This window comes from Hyla sarda, chromosome 3, assembly GCF_029499605.1.
Source record: "Hyla sarda isolate aHylSar1 chromosome 3, aHylSar1.hap1, whole genome shotgun sequence".
In the NCBI taxonomy this organism is placed as follows: Eukaryota; Metazoa; Chordata; class Amphibia; order Anura; family Hylidae; genus Hyla; species Hyla sarda.
This window is the reverse complement of record NC_079191.1, coordinates 347523241-347540031: the sequence shown is the minus strand read 5'-3', so window position 1 is coordinate 347540031 and position 16791 is coordinate 347523241. Positions and strand designations below refer to the sequence as shown.

General features: G+C 45.1%; 1 protein-coding gene across 1 annotated transcript in view; it reads right to left on the bottom strand.

Moving 5' to 3' along the window:
* Nucleotides 1–9277, bottom strand: part of NLRC4 (NLR family CARD domain containing 4) — a 52436-nt gene extending 43159 nt beyond the window's left edge. The window contains exon 1 of the mRNA XM_056563372.1: nucleotides 9140–9277. The gene's annotated coding sequence lies outside the window, so the exon portion shown is untranslated. The remainder of the gene's footprint in view (nucleotides 1–9139) is intronic.
* Nucleotides 9278–16791: the final 7514 nt, after the last annotated feature.

Below are 16791 nucleotides of genomic sequence, written 5' to 3'. Positions count from 1 at the left end.
GGCCTCTCCCCTGGAATTGACTGTCGTGTCGCAGGACTGTGAGGACATTCCGAGATTGGGGACCCTGGCGGCGACCGCGACTCCAACCTCAAGTAAGTGCTCCTACTGCAGTCTTGAAGTATCCTCCTCACACCGACCACAGCTATGCTGATCCTGACCCTTTTCTTTTTTCTTTTCTCTTTTATTCCTATTCTCAGCATTCCCCACCTTTTTCTCCCCCTCCCCCTACTTTTATACTTACGTGTTCTTCCTCCAGTTATTACCTGGTTTCCTTATTATTGATGCAATGTTGTGTCTTACTGTTCAGATTCATCTAACTAGCCGCGGCATCCCTATTCCGATGACAAATTGTTGTAGGAGCGAAGGTGATGACTTGAGCTTGACTTTTATACTGCTATTATTGCCTTAATTACCGTGGCTTGTCTATCTATGTTTTTCTTAATAAAGCATTGCTTTGATTATAAAAAAAAAAAAAAAAAAAGGGAGGAAAAAAAGCAAATTGGACATAATGTCACCAAACTCCAAAAATGATCTGGACAAAATTATTGGCACCCTTAACTTAATATTTGGTTGCACACCCTTTGGAAAAAATAACTGAAATCAGTGTCTTCCTATAACCATCAATAAGCTTCTTACACCTCTCATCCGGAGTGTTGGACCACTCTTCCTTTGCAAACTGCTCCAGGTCTCTTATTGGAAGGGTGCCTTTTCCCAACAGCAATTTAAGGATCTCTCCACAGGTGTTCAATGGGATTTAGATCTGGACTCATTGTTGCCACTTCAGAACTTTGTTGCAATCCATTTCTTGGTGCTTTTTGATGTATGTTTGGGGTCATTGTCCTGCTGGAAGACCCAAGATCTCGGACGCAAACCCAGCTTTCTGACACTGGGCTGTACAGTGCAACCCAAAATCCGTTGGTAATCCTCAGATTTCATGATGTCTTGCACACATTCAAGGCCCCAGTGCCAGAGGCAGCAAAACAACCCCAAAACATAATTGACCTCCACCATATTTCACTGTAGGTACTGTGTTCTTTTCTTTGTAGGCCTCATTCCATTTTCGGTAAACAGTAGAATGATGGGCTTTACCAAAAAGCTCTATCTTGGTCTCATCTGTCCACAAGATGTTTTCCCAGAAGGATTTTGGTTAATCAAGTTCATTTTGGCAAAATGTAGTCTTGCTTTTTTATGTCTCAGTGTCAGCAGTGGGGTTCTCCTGGGTCTCCTCCATAGCCTTTCATTTCATTTAAATGTCGATGGATAGTTCGCGCTGACACTGATGCTCCCTGAGCCTGCAGGACAGCTTGAATGTCTTTGGAATTTGTCTGGGGCTGCTTATCCACCATCCGGACTATCCTGCGTTTACACCTTTAATTAATTTTTCTCTTCCATCCATGCCCAGGGAGATTATCTACAGTGCCATGGGTTGTAAACTTCTTGATAATGTTGCGCACTGTGGACAAAGGCAAATCTAGATCTCTGGAGATGGACTTGTAACCTTGAGATTGTTGCTATTTTTCCATAATTTTGGTTCTCAAGTCCTCAGACAGTTCTCTTTTCCTTTTTCTGTTGTCCATGCTTAGTGTGGCACACATAGACACACAATGCCAAGACTAAGTGAACTTCTCTCCTTTTTATCTGCTTTCAGGTGTGAATTTTATATTGCGCACACCTGTTACTTGCCCCAGGTGAGTTTAAAGGAACATCACATGCTTGAAACAATCTTATTTATCCACAATTTTGAAAAGGTGCCAATAATTTTGTCCAGACCATTTTTGGAGTTTGGTGACATTATGTCCAATTTGCTTTTTTCCTCCCTTTTTTGGGGGTTAGTTCCAATACACACAAAGGGAATAAACATGTGTATAGCAAAACATGTGTTACTGCAATACTTTTCTGTGAGAATTTTATAGAAAAATTTCAGGGGTGCCAACATTTACGGCCATGACTATATGTGTGTATTGGCGCTGTGTATGAGTATATAGAGGCTGTGTACGCATATGAGGCTGTATATGTGTATTTCCTTAAGGTTGCAGGGTGTAATTGTACGTCCTACCCCCCTCCAGTTCTATGCTTCATAACCGGTTGGTTAGAGCTGGGACATGTGGCTAATGCCAGAGTTCACCAATCAGGGTGATGTCCAGCATTAACCACATTAGATGCCACAATCAAAGTTCATTGCAGCATCTAATAGTATGAAAATAGGTTGCCAGATAGCCCAGAGGAGCTGATCAGGACCACAGCAAAATTGTGGTGTCCCGATCAATTCAGCGGAGGGTACCTATCTGCCTCCGGCTCGTCTGATCTGTGCTCTGTTAGTGCAGAAAGCTTCAACAGCCTGTAGTAAGGTAGCGCCAATAACACTGATCAATTCTGTGCTATGGCACAGCATTGGTAAGTATATGCAATCTAAAAATTTCCTGGGGACGGGGAGGGGTTGAAGGGGGCCTTGACCTGTGTAAGGGGCCCCAAAATTTTTGATGGCAGCCCTGATGAGAAGGACCGGGGGGGGGGGGGGGGTGTCAGCTGTGTAATAATGATGAGGTGCTTAAGGTATATGGGGTGATGAGGAGACTGAGGATGGAGTGCGTGGGGTGTATGGGGGTGATGAGGAGACTGAGGATGGAGTGCATGGGTTGATGAGGAGACTGAGGATGGAGTGCATGGGGTGTATGGGGTGATGAGGAGACTGAGGATGGAGTGCATGGGGTGATGAGGAGACTGAGGATGGAGTGCATGGGGTGATGAGGAGACTGAGGATGGAGTGCATGGGGTGATGAGGAGACTGAGGATGGAGTGCATGGGGTGATGAGGAGACTGAGGATGGGGTGTATGGGGTGATGAGGAGACTGAGGATGGAGTGTGTGGGGTGTATGGGATGATTCAGTGGTTGGTACAGTATTTGGCAGTATTATATTCCTGGAGTACAGTGGTTGGCAGTATTATATTAATGGAGTACAGTTGTTGGCAGTATTATATTCAGGGGTACAGTATTTGGCAGTATTATATTCAGGGGTACAGTGGTTGGCAGTATTATATTCAGGGGTACAGTGGTTGGCAAGGTTATAATGATTATTGTCATCATACAGAGGATGAGGATCTACTGACAAATTAAGGAACCAATGATGTCCAGGTGTCAGACTCTGCAGAGAAGATGGAAGAAATCCTGGTGTCTGGACCAGATGAAGAAGAAAAGTAAAGACAACAGAGAAGACGTCACTCAGGTCAGTGATATCATTGTGTATTTTCCTAACTGTCCCATCAGAGCTGTAGTCACTGATATCATTGTGTAGTCTCCTGACTGTCCCATCAGCTGTAGTCACTTCAGACATGATGGGAGTTGCAGCTTTCCAACATCTGGGGAGCCACTTGAACCAAGGTGATTGGTGGGGGTCCCATGAGTCAGACCCCCACTATAAAAATGGGATGTTTATTTTAAAATGCCTGGGCCTATTTTTGGTCCCAGTCTGGCCCTGCCTGTAAGTCACTTCTATTACTAAGGAGCCAAGGAACCTGGGGGTACCAAGGGGTGTCGTGCTAAGTCAAGGGGTGCGAGTGTAAACGGGAGCACTGCCCTCTGCCTCCCAGCTAGATACGGGTCAGGCTGACCTGGGGGAGTACTCATGGGGCCTGGTCCGCACACTGAGAGGGACAGGGGCCACCCGGAGCCCACCTCAGGAGCCGTTCTATCCACCTGTGGTGGACAAGGCAAGTGGCGACACTACACGCGCGGGGTAAGTGGAGGCACTCCGGTGGGGTCTAGGTACATAAGGGGGCACAGTGCTGGGGGGGGCCCAGGCACATTCTTTGCACAGGGGCCCTCTGCTGTCTGTGTCCGCCCCTGCTCAGGTGCCTATTATTTCTTCATCTGTTTTCTGTTATTCTATTGACTACATATCTATATAAATACTCATATCTTTACCTATACCATACATTCCCTGAGGAAGCTTGTTGTGAAACAAAATTGTTGGGGTGGCATCCTGAGCTGGGGTAAGACATCCGCACTATGCACTTGTAACCTGTTATGGGCTTTTAATTTCATTTTGAGACTCACCTGCAGGACCGCTGTGATTGCAGGCTACGGCCTATCTTGTTCAATCCTTGTGTCCTGTTTTCTCTATACTTACGGTATCTATATGCATTAACATTGCGACAACTGCATATATCTCTTCTTGCGGTCATCTTTATTGGGGCATTGTGCAATATTCTACAATTTTTTCTGTGTGTATATGTTAACATTTGCAGGTATATATTTGCTAGTATTTATTATACAGCCTATACTGATCTATGTGTGTATACATCAGGATTGGGGATTTTTATCCCCATCTTACATATTTTTATTGATGTACTGTATCCCCATTATTCTATTTCCCATGCTCAGATGCCGCCGTAGTTGCTGTTCCTTTTAAAATTTTTGGTTTTAACCATAGTCACTACTATTTTTTGCTAAATAAAGTCTATATTCATTTGTTTAAAGAATTGTTCTGTCTCAGTGTATTCTTTTGGGTGTTTATGATTCTCTATTTTAATACTAGAGACATGGCTGAATACTAGTACATACTATTGAGCCCTTACTTGTTGGTTTATTATAAGAGAAATATACAGCCACTAAAAAGTACTGGAAGGATTAAGATTTTTTAATAGAAGTAATTTACAAATCTGTTTAACTTTCTGGCACCAATTGATAAAAAAAAAAAAAAAGTTTTCCACAGTAGTACCCCTTTAAACAATGTATTTGCAAACTATGGTGGAAAATAAGTATTTGATCAACAAACAAGATTCCTGGCTCTCACAGACCTGTAACTTCTTCTTTCAGAGTCTCCTCTGTCCTCCACTCCTTACATGTATTAATGGCTCCTGTTTGAACTTACTATCAGTATAAAAGACACCTGTCCACAAACTCAAACAGTCAAACAGTCACACTCCAAACTCCACTATGGCTAATGTTACGGAGCTGGATGTGGATCCTCTAACCTGTGTGGCTAATGACTCAGACTCGGGGAGCGGAGTCTAAGGTGCCGCTGGTCTTCACCAGAACTCGCCACAAGGCAGGATGGGCTTGCTGCGGCAGGCGACACCCGGGTCGCTACCCCCCCCCCCCTTAATCTCAGGCTAGGGGCACTGAAGATCTGGCAGGGAAGTGTGGGAGGTGCAGGGACTTTATAATGTGGTGTCAGGTGCAACAGCTAATTATGGGCGCACTGGCCCTTTAAATTTCAGTGCTCCTGCGTGCGCCCTAGGAGACGGGGATGCACGCACCGGAGCTGAGACACAGAGGAGGAGGCAGCGCAGCGTTGTGAGTGATGGGCTGGGACTCGCATGCGGGCGTGTCCCACAATGTAAATCCCTGCCCCGCCGGAGACAGACACCAAAGAGCTGTCATAGGACACCAGAAACAAAATTGTAGACCTGAACCAGGCTGGGATGACTGAATCTACAATAGGTAAGTAGCTTGGTGTGAAGAAATCAACTGAGGGAGTAAATATTAGAAAATGGTAGACATACAAGACCAATGATAATCTCTCTCGATCTGTGGCTCCACACAAGATCTCACTCCGTGGTGTCAAAATAATCGCAAGAATTAGGAGCAAAAATCTCAGAACCACACAGGGGACCTAGTGAATGACCTGCAGAGAGCTGGGACAAAAGTAAAAAAAGGCTACCTTCAGTATCACACTACGCCACCAGGGACTCAAATCATGCAGTGCCAGACCTATCCCCCCACTGAAGCCAGTACATGTTTGGGCCCGTCTGAAGTTTGCTAGAGAGCATTTGGATGATCCAGAAGAGGATTGGGAGAATGTCATATGGTCAGATGAAACCAAAGTAGAACTTTTTGGTAAAAACTCAACTCGTCGTGTTTGGAGGAGAAAGAATGCTGAGTTGCATCCAAAGAACACCATACCTACTGTGAAGCATGGTGGTGGAAATATCATGCTTTGGGTCTGTTTTTCTGCTAAGGGACCAGGACAACTGATCCGTTTAAAGGAAAGAATGAATGGGGCCATGTATGGTGGGTTTTTGAGTAAAAACCTCCGTCCATCAGCAAGGGCATTGAAAATGAAATGTGGCAGGGTCTTTCAGCATGACAATGATCCCAAACACACCGCCCAGGCAATGAAGGAGTGGCTTCGTAAGAAGCATTTCAAGGTCCTGGAGTGTCCTAGCCAGTCTTCAGATCTCAACCCCATAGAAAACCTTTTAGAGGGAGTTGAAAGTCTGTGTTGCCCAGTGACAGCCCCAAACATCACTACTCTAGAGGAGATCTGCATGGAAGAATGGGCCAAAATACCAGCAACAGTGTGTGAAAACCTTGTGAAGACGTACAGAAAATGTTTTACCTCTGTAGTTGCAAACAAAGGGTATATAACAAAGTATTGAGATCAACTTTTGTTATTGACCAAATACTTATTTTCCACCATAATTTGCAAATAAATTCTTTAAAAATCAGACAATGTGATTTTATGGATTTTTTTTATCATTATGTCTCTCATAGTTGAGGTATACCTATGATGAAAATTACAGGCCTCTCTCATCTTTCTAAGTGGGAGAACTTGCACAATTGGTGGCTGACTAAATACTATTTTGCCATTCTCCCATAGACATGAATGGAGGGGGCGTGGTGTGACATCACGTCCCCAGTCCCAGAAACCCGGAGGTTTCCGAAACTGGAGATTCAGCACCCGCATAGAATGCGGGTGCTGCAGGGAGATCGTGGGGGGTCTCAGCAGCGGGCCCCCCATGATCAGACATCTTATCCCCAATCCTTTGGATAGGGGATAAAATGTTTTTGCCCGGAATACCCTTTTAAGGGGTTAATAGAAAGTTCATGGTGGGGTGAACAGGGTAAAGTTTGGTTATTGACAGTAGAATCATTGGTGCCCTTAATGTGCTGGCTACAAGACTTGCAAGATATAACTGTCCTCCCTATGATTGTTGTCTGGCTAATAACTATATGGCAGAATTCTGTTTGATCTTGTGGTATCCAAGAATTCCACTGGATACTTTCCAAGTATCAGTAGTGACTGGAGCGGGGGCTGTTTACCTGATAGGTCCAGAACCCCACTACTCTCAGATGTCCCAATGAAACTTTTTTGTCTACTTTTTTAACATCCTAGATCCCTGCACCACCACTAGCAGTACCGCCATAGGAAGGCTGGGATTAAATCCATGTCATCAAATATTGAGCATGTTTTATGGTGATTTGGCATATACAGTATCGTCTTCTCTATCAGGAGTCAGAAAGAGCAGCAGTACTAGGCAAGAACAGTTACTAATACTATCACCACTCTCTTATTTACAATATCTCAAACCTACAAAGGCAGAGCAGGAGTTATGATCCCTTTATTTTGCTTACGGAAGACTGCTATCCCTTCCTGTATTCCATTTAGGCAAGCAATTGCTAGAGACACAGTGGATGGCGTATTGGCCAAAATGAAGCTCTCTAGTAGTCACAATTGTTATACTTGTTTTTCTCTTAAACTGTATATATTAATTGAGGCTTTAATTAAGGATTAAAAAACGGCCACTAGGTGGCTCTGTTCTGTTTCCTGACCAACAGTTAGTTTGGTCTCCTCCTGCCTGGCAGGAGACCAAACTCAGGAAGTACGTGGGGGGGGGGGGCATGGTGAGGGACAGCTCTTGCAGGCTTCAGTGACGTTGCACCTGCTGGGGAACGCCCACTTTCTCCTGCTGGAAGCTCACACAATGTGAGCAATGGAAAATATATGATACGCAGCTTTTTAACCCCTTAAGGACTCAGACCATTTTGGCCTTAAGGACTCAGACAATTAAATTTTTACGTTTTCATTTTTTCCTCCTCGCCTTCTAAAAATCATAACTCTTTTATATTTTCATCCACAGACTAGTATGAGGGCTTGTTTTTTGCACAACCAGTTGTCCTTTGTAATGACATAACTCCTTATATCATAAAATGTATGGCGCAACCAAAAAACACTATTTTTGTGGGGAAATTAAAATGAAAAACGCAATTTTGCTAATTTTGGAAGGTTTCGTTTTCACGCCGTACAATTTACGGTAATAATGATGTGTATTCTTTATTCAGAGGGTCAATACAATTAAAATGATACCCATGATAACCTTATCGGCTATCTTCTGTTCTGGTCTGCTCGATCACAGACCAGAGCAGAAGACGCCGGGAGCCGGAAGCAGGAAGGTGAGGGGACCTCCGTGCGGCGTTTTGAATGAGCGGATCCCCGCAGCAGCGCTGCGGACGATCCGATCGTTCATTTAAATCGCGCACTGCTGCAGATACTGGGATCTGTATTGATCCCGGCACCTGAGGGGTTAATGGCGGACGTCCGCGAGATCGCGGGCGTCGGCCATTGCCGGCGGGTCCCTGGCTGCGATCAGCAGCCGGGATCAGCCGCGCATGACACAGGCATCGCTCCGATGCCCGCGGTTATGCACAGGACGTAACTTTACGTCCTGGTGCGTTAAGTACCACCTCACCAGGACGTACATTTACGTCCTGCGTCCTTAAGGGGTTAAAGCAGAAGGTTTGTTAGGAGTAGTAAGGGAATATAATCTGAGTTAGTTTAGAAAATACGGTTTGATGACAGGTACTATTTACTGGTACTTTACTGAATAATGATAAGAAACCTGAAGTGACGGTGCCTACTAGACTGATTTTTTTTAAACTGTACTTTATTCACTTCTGTGAGCTGCAGAGCATCTATGTAGAACCATATGGTTACTGTATGGCGAAATACACAGGAAATACAGGAAATACACAGTCCCACAAAAAAAAACATTTTCACTGTACTTTTCAAACTAGCAAATACTAGAAAAGAAACATTTTTTTGTATATATCAATAATATAATTTCCCATTTGCAACTTTGTTACATCAAGAAACTAGCACTAGTCAGAATAAATTGTCTGAAACTCAGGTTAAAGCTGAAATAAAAATTGTAAAATGCAGCACTTTACATGTGCAATCTATGAAAGTGTGTTCATTTTAAGGATTACATTGGCAGATGATCTAAGCAGCATTTTGGAAGAACAAGGGAATTGGAGAGGGAATCAATGAAGAACATTTGTAAATGTGTTAATATTGTCTATATAAAGGTTTAACAAAGAATAGCAGAATATGGACAAAGGACTGTGCAGCTTTCTTACCTCTTAAAGTTGCCTAGAATAGAATAGATAGGTAAACCTCTATTCATACAAATCCAGATAATAATTTGTATTAAGCTTTCAAAACTGTCATCAAAATAGCAGTGCATAACACTGAGACTACTGAAAAGATATCGAAAGTATGTCTTCACTTCCTGGAAAGCTCATGTTACCAGTTGTAAAATATATTGAGGAAGTGTTATGTTCACTGAAGCAACCTTATCTATGGTGACAAAAGCGTCATAGGTAGAGGATAGGGCAGTGTTTCCCAACCATTGTGCCTCCAGCTATTGCAAAACTACAACTCCCAGCATGCCCAGACAGCCTTTGGCAAGATTGCATGTAATAGTCCTCTATGGGGACAAAAAATTTGTGAATAAAATGTAAAAAGGAAGGTAATAAATATGAAAAAGCCACATCACTAATAAAAGTTTGAGTCACCTCTTTTTTTCCCTTTTTCAAATAAAATAATGTAAACAAAAACCTTTTTCAAATGGTTAACAATGTAAACTTAAAAAAACCCCACAAAAAGTCCAGAATTCTTGATTTTTAGTCCCTTTATATACCATAAAAATTTAATAAAAAGGGATCAAAGTCCCATCACCTTATCAATCACTGTAAGTAACAGGAGATAGTGACAGGAATGGTCTTCGGATATTGCTATATTCACTAAGGTACCTGTTGTATGTGGATTTCAGGAAGCATTTATCTCATTCAGGGAAAGCTGGCTGAGATATGAGAATCCAGGAAATAGTTCAAATCCCTGGCAAGGTTTTCTAGGGAATTTGATTAGTCCTATTGGGACTCGATTTTTATGAAATAAAATGCAGGTTTAGTAGTGGGGTCTTTAACCCCTTAAGGACCGGGGGTTTTTCCGTTTTTGCATTTTCGTTTTTTGCTCCTTGCCTCTAAAAAATCATAACTCTTTCAATTTTGCACCTAAAAATCCATATGATGGCCTATTTTTTGCGCCACCAATTCTACTTTGTAATGACGTCAGTCATTTTGCCCAAAAATCTACGGTGAAACGGAAAAAAAAATCATTGTGAGACAAAATTGAAAAAAAACGCAGTTTTGTAACTTTTGGGTGCTTCCGTTTCTACGTTGTACATTTTTCGGTAAAAATTACACCTTATCTTTATTCTGTAGGTCCATACGATTAAAATGATACCCTACTTATATAGGTTTGATTTTGTCGGACTTCTGGAAAAAATCATAACTACATGCAGGAAAATTAATACGTTTAAAATTGTCATTTTCTGACCCCTATAACTTTTTAATTTTTCCGTGTATGGGGCGGTATGAGGGCTCATTTTTTGCGCCATGATCTGAAGTTTTTAACGGTACCATTTTTGCATTGATAGGACTTAAATGATATAAAAAGTGACCAAAAATGCACTATTTTGGACTTTGGAATTTTTTTGCGCGCACGCCATTGACCGTGCGTTTTAATTAATGATATATTTTTATAATTCGGACATTTCCGCACGCGGTGATACCATATATGTTTATTTTTATTTTTATTTACACTGTGTTTTTTTTTTATGGGAAAAGGGGGGTGATTCAAACTTTTAATAGGGGAGGAGTTAAATGATCTTTATTCACTTTTTTTTCACTTTTTTTTTGCAGTGTTATAGCTCCCATAGGGACCTATAACACTGCACACACTGATCTTCATCATTGATCACTGGTTTCTCATAAGAAACCAGTGATCAACGATTCTGCCGCATGACTGCTCAGGCCTGGATCTCAGGCACTGAGCAGTCATTCGGCGATCGGACAGCGAGGAGGCAGGTAGGGGCCCTCCCGCTGTCCTGTAAGCTGTTCGGGATGCCGCGATTTCGCCACGGCTATCCCGAACAGCCCACTGAGTTAACCGACAGCTTTCACTTTCGGTTTTAGCTCTGAGCGCGCGGCTAAAGGGTTAATAGCGCGAGGCGTCGCGATCGGCGCTGCGCGCTATTAGCGGCGGGTCCCGCCTTCACTATGACACCGGGCCCGCCGTGATATGAGGCGGGGTTACCGTGTAACCCCGCGTTATATCAGGAGAGCAGGACCAAGGACGTACCGGTACGTCCTTGGCCCTTAAGGGGTTAATCCGCTTCGTAGGCCAGACAATATTTTGAGGTTGGCCCTACATTAGCACAGGTGCTGAGGCCGATTAATGGTGGGTTTACAAAATGTGTAATCAAGTCTTGACCGAGAGGCTTTGAGCGATGAGAGGCATGAGAGTTGAAGTTGTTACATTATGCACTCTTGCCGCACACGCTGGCCGTGAGCGCATGGTCCCCTTACCTCCTCCTGTCCCAGTCCGTCACTCTCCAGGTGTTTCTCCTGCCTCCGCCTCTAATTCCCCTGTGGCTCATTTATAAATTCCTCCACCCTCCTCACTCTCCTGCCGGATCTTTGTTGCCTTGTGCCTTAGAGAAAGTGTTCCTCAGTATTGCCTTGCCGTGTATCTGATCCCTTGCTTTGTGACTTTGACCTTGCTCCTCTGCCGCCTGCCTACTGAACTCCTGCTACGTCTTGACTACACTACTGTGCTGCCTGCCCTGAACTTCTGCTTTCCAGACTACGAGCTGCCTTATCCCTCCTGTGCCTCGCATCTCCTCAGCTGCCTGTGTGGTCGAGCCGTGCCAGGGGTAGCGACCTGGGTGCCGCCTGCCGCAGCAAGTCCATCCCGCTTTGCGGCGGGCTCTGATAAAAACCAGTGGGACCTTAGACTCCGCTTCCTGGTACGGTCCGAGTCATCTGCCACACAGGTCCAGCGGATCCACATCCACTGGTGTTCCTGTCTTCTGAAACGTGAGTGTTAAAGTAAGATCCGGCCATGGATCCCGCTGAGGTACCCCTGCCCGAAGTCGCAGATCTTCCCTCCGATGTGGTACGTCAGTTACAGCAGTTGGCCCGACAGGCGCAGCGATTTTCTCAACTTTCAGCCATGATGCAACAGCTTTTGGCCTTGCAACAGCAGCAGGTACCACAATCTGGCCCACTCCCACCTCCAGCTATGCCTGCCTTTACCTTCCAAGTATGATGGGTATTCCAAGTCATGCAGAGGCTTTGTTACACAGTGCTCCATGCACTTCGAGCTTATGTCTGAACTGTTTCAGACGGAACGTACAAAGGTGGCCTATGTCATTAGTCTACTGTCCGGAAAAGCCCTGGCTTGAGCTACACCCCTTTGGGACCGTGGCGATCCAGTATCCTCCAATTTGTCGCCGTCTTGGCAGAATTTTGCAGTGTCTTTGAGGAACCAGGACGTGCCTCTTCAGCTGAGACGGCTTTACTGAACATCTATCAAGAGAATTCTACCGTTAGTAACTACGCGCTTAAATTCCGCATTCTTGCCTCTGAACTTGCCTGGAATGATGAGGCCTTGTGTACCACATTCAAAAAGGACTGTCTAGCAGGATTAAAGATGCCCTTGCTGCATGTGATCCTCCATCTTCTTTGACAGAACTTATCCACTTGGCCACACGCATTGATGTGCGTTTTGCTGAGAGACAACAGGAACTGCGCTTAGAGAGGGAACCTGCCCTTCTGACACCCATGTTTCAACGTCCTCCTCTTCAGTTTCCTGCGCCTCTTGCCGAAGAGGCTATACAAGGAGATCGTTCTCGCCTTACGCAACAGGAAAGGTCACGACAACGCAATGAGAATTTGTGCTTGTATTGTGCTAGTCCAGAGCACTTTCTCAAGGACTGTTCAGTTTGCTCACACCTAGGGTACATGGGAGAGGTGTCCCTGGGTGTGAAAACTGCCTCTCCATGCTTAACTATTCCTGTACAAGTCTTCGCTTCAGCGCTACAGCATTTTTGGATTCTGGATCAGCAGGTGACTTTATTGATGCGGCTTTAGTCCACAAGTATCATCTTCCCCTTGCTTGGCTTGCCAAGCCCTTGTTCATCTCCTCTGTTAATGGACAAAATCTGGACTGTAAGGTTCACTTCCTTACTGAATCTCTCGTCATGCAAGTGGGAGTATCGCATAAAGAAAAGATTGAATTCTATGTTCTGCCACACTGTACTTCTGAGATTCTTCTTGGCCTTCCTTGGCTGCAATGCCATTCCTCGCAACTGGATTGGAGAACTGGAGAAATAATTTGTTGTGGACAATCCTGTCAAAATGTTTGCCTCCAACCAGTTCTGCGTAAAGTTGCTTCTTGTCTTCCTCCTTTACCTGGCCTGCCGCCACCTTACCAAGATTTTCTCTCACGTTTTCTGCAAGAAACAGTCCTTACGACTGCCCTATTGATCTTCTGTCTGATACCACTCCTCCTCGTGGAAGGATATACCCTCTATCAGTTCTTGAAACCAAAGCCATGGCTGAGTATATCCAGGACAATCTCCAAAAGGGATTTATCCATAAGTCCTCTTCTGCTGCTGGAGGAAAGAAGGATGGCTCACTCCGTCCATGTATTGACTACAGGGGACTGTAATGCCTTTTGGTCTCTGCAATGCTCCAGCTTTTTAAGATTTTGTCAATGATATCTTCCGTTATCTTCTCTACACCTTTGTTGTCGTATACCTTGATGACATCCTGATCTTCTTTTCCAACCTAGAGGAGCATCGTTCTCATGTTTTACTGGTTCATCAGCGACTACGGAAGAATTATCTCTACGTCAAACTGGAGAAATGCCTGTTCGTGAAATCTAGTCTTCTGTTTCTTGGCCACATTGTCTCTCATCAGGGCATGCAGATGGATCCAGATAAGTTGTCAGCAGTATTGGATTAGCCTCGTCCTTTGGGCCTACGTGCTATTCAACACTTTGCTAACTTTTATCGTTAGTTTATTCCACATTTTTCATCCTTGGTTGTTCCTATTGTGGCTCTCACTAAGAAGGCATCTAATCTTAAATCTTGGCCTCAAGAGGCTGAAGAGGCCTTCTCCCATTTACAGTCTGCATTTGCCTCTGCTCCAGTGCTTACAAGACCTGATCCGGAGAGGCCCATTGCTTTGGTGCTTGATGCCTCATCTATTGGAGCGGGTGCCGTTCTCTCTCAGAAAAACGCCAAGGGCAAGAGTGTAACTTGTGGGTTCTTCTCCAAGACATTATCTTCTGCTGAGAGGAATTACTCCATTGGAGATCGTGAACTCCTCGCTATCAAGCTAGCTTTGGAGGATTAGCGACACTTATTGGAAGGTTCTTCTCATCCGCTCAGCATCTTCTCCGACCATGAGAATTTTCTATACCTTCAGTCTGCTCAGCGTTTGAACCCCCGCCAGGAAAGATGGTCACTGTTCTTTTCTAGGTACAACTTCTATATTTACTTCCGTCCAGCAGCCAAGAATATCAGGGCTGATGCTCTCTCCAGGTCCTCTGACGTCATTGGTTTGGTCTCCACGCCTAGGCATATTATTCCTCCTGACCATTTGAGTCCTGCCGCTGCTGCCGAGATTCAGCAAGTTCCTCCGGGAAAATCCTTTGTGCCCGCCAGATTGAGACGTAAGGTCCTGAAATGGGGTCATTCTTCCTTGACAGCAGGACATCCTGGAATACGCAAGACTCTACTTCTTATTACCCGACATTTCTGGTGGCCCCATCTTGAACGTGATGTTTCTGATTTTGTTCGGTCCTGTAAACATGTGCCCGTCACAAAACTCCTCGACAGAGACCTGCAGGACTCTTACAGCCTTTACCCATTTCTGAGACTCTCTGGTCCCATATTGCCATGGATTTCATCACTGATTTACCACCATCTCATAATAACACTGTCATCTGGGTCCTTGTAGATCGGTTTTCCAAGATGGCTCAATTCATTCCTCTACCAGGTCTTCCTTCTGCCCCGCAGCTGGCGAAGTACTTCTTGTTACATGTCTTTTGTTTACATGGTCTTCCTCAGCATATCGTTTCGGATCGAGGTGTGCAGTTTGTCTCTAAGTTCTGGCGAGCCCTTTGTAACCATCTGGACGTTAATCTGGACTTCTAATTGGCCTACCATCCTCAGTCCAACGGTCAGGTGGAGAGGGTTAGTCAAATCCTTGAGACTTATCTATGGCATTTTGTATCAGCTCGCCAAGATGATTGAGTTGACCTTCTCCCCTGGGCTGAATTCTCATATAATCAAAAGGATTCCGAGTCCACAAGGTCATCCCCCTTTTTTGTTGTCTACGGACTCCATCTCCGTCCTCCTCTTCCTCTCCCAGTCTCCTCCGGTGTGCCTGCTGTTGATGAGCTGGTCTGTAACTTCTCCACCATCTGGCAACAGACCCGACAGTCATTATCCCAGGCTTCTTCTTGCATGAAGGCACAAGCGGATAAAAGTAGAAGACCTCCTCCATCCTTCTCTCCTGGTGACATGGTGTGGCTTTCATCCAAGTACATCCGCTTCAAGATCCCTTGTTACAAGCTCAGTCCCCGCTACCTTGGTCCCTTCCAGATTCTACAAAAAATCAATCCTGTCTCCTACAAACTCCATCTACCTGCTACATTACGTATTCCCAATTCCTTCCACATCTCTCTCCTCAAGCCTCTTGTCATAAACCGGTTCTCTCAGAAGAATCTTGTCCCCACACCTGTCTCCGGCTCCTGTGACATCTACAAAGTTAAACAGATTCTTATGACAAAAACTGTAAACAATTTTTTTGGTCGACTGGGAGGGTAACGGTCCTGAGGAGAGATCTTGGGAGCCTGACGAGAATATCCTGGACTGTGACCTTCTGAGGAGTTTCCTCTCTCATAAAAGGAAGGGGAGACCAAGGGGGGGGGGTGCTGTTACGTTATGCGCTCCGGCCACACACGCTGGCCGTGAGCGCATGGTCCACTTACCTGCTGCCGACGGGGCCGGGATGCAAATCGCGGGACGCGCCCGCATGCGAGCCCCAGTCCATCACTCTCCGGGTGTTTCTACTGCCTCCGTCTCTGCCTCTCTGCTCCGGCGCACGTGTCCCTGTCCCCTAGGGCGTGCGCTGGAGCTTTAAGATTTAAAGGGCCGATACGCTCATTAGTGTAATTCACCAGTGGCTCATTTATAAATTCCTCCACCCTCCTCACTCCCCTGCCGGATCTTTGCTGCCTTGTGCCTTAGAGAAAGCATTCCTCAGTATTGCCTTGCCGTGTATCTGATCCCTTGCTTTGTGACTTTGACCTTGCTCCTCTGCCGCCTGCCTACTGAACTCCTGCTACGTCTTGAATACGCTACTGTGCCGCCTGCCCTGACCTTCTGCCATCCACACTACGAGCTGCCTTATCCCTCCTGTGCCTCGCATCTCCTCAGCCGCCTGTGTGGTCGAGCCATGCCAGGGGTAGCAACCTGGGTGCCGCCTGCCGCAGCAAGTCCATCCCGCTTTGTGGCGAGCTCTGGTGAAAATCAGTGGCACCTTAGACTCCGCTTTCTGGTACGGTCCAAGTCATCTGCCACACAGTTCCAGCGGATCCACATCCACCTGTGTTCCTGTCTTCTGAAACGTGAGTGTTACAGAAGTGCAAAGGTGCGTCAAAAAAAGTAGACATTTTCCTTGTGCGAGTAACACATTTTTAGTGTTTTGTTGAGTGGCTGGTTGTAAGCCACCTGTACAGAGAGGGAAGGTTTAGTGTAGTTAGTGCTGGACAAACAGCATTGATTTGTATTTGCTTGTGACTAAAGTTAAAGATTATGGGGGAGATTTATCAAAACCTGTCCAGAGAAAAAGTGGCCCAGTTGCCCATTGCA